This window comes from Entamoeba invadens (genome assembly GCF_000330505.1).
Source record: "Entamoeba invadens IP1 unplaced genomic scaffold scaff_1105074724591, whole genome shotgun sequence".
Classification (NCBI taxonomy): Eukaryota; Evosea; order Mastigamoebida; family Endamoebidae; genus Entamoeba; species Entamoeba invadens.
The window spans coordinates 12,129-14,923 of NW_004440092.1; positions in this window are offsets into that span (position 1 = coordinate 12,129).

Sequence of the window (2,795 nt, forward strand, 5' to 3'; positions counted from 1 at the left end):
ACCTAAAAATATAAAAAAGCGATAATTATACTTCTTTGTTTAAATAATCTCGTTTCAAAAAATATGTGTTTATGTTTACCAAAAAAATGCTTAAAAAACGGGCACCAAAAACAATACAAAAAAGCTAGACAAATATTAAAACGTGGCAGCTTTCAATTTAATTTATAGTTCAAAAAAATAATGGTTTTGTTTTTTTTTCACTTAAACTTTTTTAGCGACTCTCGAAACAATGCGAAAGACACTTTGCGTGAAAATGTAATTCTTGTTTAAGTTTAAAAATTTTCAATAAAGAAATAAAATGTTAAATATAGATAACTTTGTTTTTAAGATAAAATAATGGCCGAAAAAATAAAAATAGTATCTTGTCATTTTAGAGGTTTATATGCATGGGTCGGCACAATTCCGTTTTTCTGTGTTATTTTTTTCTGTTTTTTTGTGGCAATTTTTTTACACGTTTTTTAACGGACTAAAAATTCTTTTTTTGGCTTTTGCAAGTGACAATTATAGAACAAGGGAGCTAATAAAATGTTATTTAAAATTGTTTTTAAATAACATTTTGTAAAATAATAATTGTTATATCAAACACAAAAAATGAAAAACAATGTAAAAATGTAAAAATAGTATGAAAACAAAGAATCCATCTTTGGGAATTATTTAAATATATTAATTCTAAATTGGGATTCATACAAACAAATATGTAACAATTCAATTAAAAGACACAAATTATTGTCCAAATAACATTTAACTTTTTCAATTCGTTTTTTCTTGTTCATTGGTTTCTTATGATTTTTTGTATTTTTGACACGTGTTCAGAATTAAGTTTGTCGATTATACGTGCAGGCTTGAATTTTATTTTCACTAGGTAATCGAGCAAATTTATTGTTGGTAAATTGATTAAGTTTACATTTACAAACAACAAATGATAATGCACTTTCATAAACCCCTTTTAACACTGAGTTTTGACACTTGCGTCTTTTGCCGTTAGGGAATTGACTTGATGTGTTTTGGTTGTGTTTTGATGACGGAATTAATGTTTCGCTACACTTTTCATTTTCAATAAAGCTTGACTTATCTATTCAGTCAATTTCAGAGTACTAACACAATTTATAACCGCGAGATGGTTTTTATTTTTGTGTGTTTTTAATTACATAAATTTAGTTTATTTGTAATGTTTATAACAAATATTTTAAAGTAAATTTCATAAATATTTTTTATTAATTGTCATAAAAATAAAAAATTAAACTATATTATTTAATTCAGTCAACTTAAATATTTAATTATAAATTTATTATTTTAATGAAATTTGTAATATAAATTTTTATAATAAATAATAAAAATTTGTTGAGTGAAACAAAATACATAATATATTCAGTAAATAATTCATTGGTTAGTTTATACGTTTTCAAACACGAAACGATTAATTAAAACTTCAATTTCCATAACGAAAAATAAACAATAGAATTATTTATATTTAAAATAAATTTAATATAAATTATTATATTATGTATGAACATTAGGTAAATTTGTTAATCGATTAAAATATTTAATTAAATTTCAAAATATATTAAAATATCAAAATATTATGTGCAATTTATTAATTTTTTTAAAAAAAACTAATTCTTAAATAAAATTTATGTATATTATTATGTATTGATTTAATAATTGATAAAGTTATATATAAAACATTATATATTTTAATATCTTCAAATTGTTATGTATTCTTTAATATATTATTTTATAAAGATTTTTGATATTTGTCAATAAATCTTTTATTTATTACGATGACAAAACATAAACATTTTTATAATATTTAAATTTATAAAAATTTGGATAATTTATAACAGTAAATAATTAATGCTTAAAAATAATATGAAAATATATAATTTTAAATTTTAAATTTTATTCTTGTATGAAATAATTGATACAATTAAAATATAATTAAAAGTATCCGATTAAAAAATTTTTAAAAAATGAGGTCTATTTAATATTATTAAAAAAACTCGACATTTTTATAAATTTGTTTAAATATGTATATAGTTTTTACAAAAAAAATGTTAATTTGTGTTAATATTTATATAGTGTTATTTTTTTATTTGAAATTTAAAACTTCCAAGTTATTTTAAATTTGCTCATAGAACATTGAATGATATTTATTAACATTATCTTTATATTTTAATTGATATAATACATTAAAATATAATAAACAACAGAATTCAAATTATGTCAATTTTTGTTATTTTTGGAACATATAAAATTATATAGTTTAATTTTATATCGTGTTTTGAAAATTTTAATGTGTATTAGAAAGTTGTAATTATATTTTATTAAAATATAATTTATTTAAAAATGCCAACAGTAAATGTTAATTTGATTTATAGTAATTATGTTCAAATTGTGCTGTGTAAAAATTACAATTTATATCACAAAACAAACATTAAATAATTAAGATTAACAACAATTAACAATTTGTGTATATCAATAAATACGTAAATTTTTTCAATTTGTGTATCATTAAAATATTCGTATTCATGTTTAAGCATTTTAAATGATCACACTACATTTTGTTCTATATTAATTTTGAAGTTTGTACAATAACGATTGTATTTTTATTTTTTGAATATTTTACTTAATCTTATAATTATTTTAAAAGATTTGATTTTTCAATGTTGATGAAATTAAATTATATTTTTAGTGTCGAAATTAAAACTAATCAAAACAACTTAAATAATACAAAAATTATTGCATATATTTCTACACATATCTTTTAATTAATGAAAAGTTAAAAATGTTTTTTT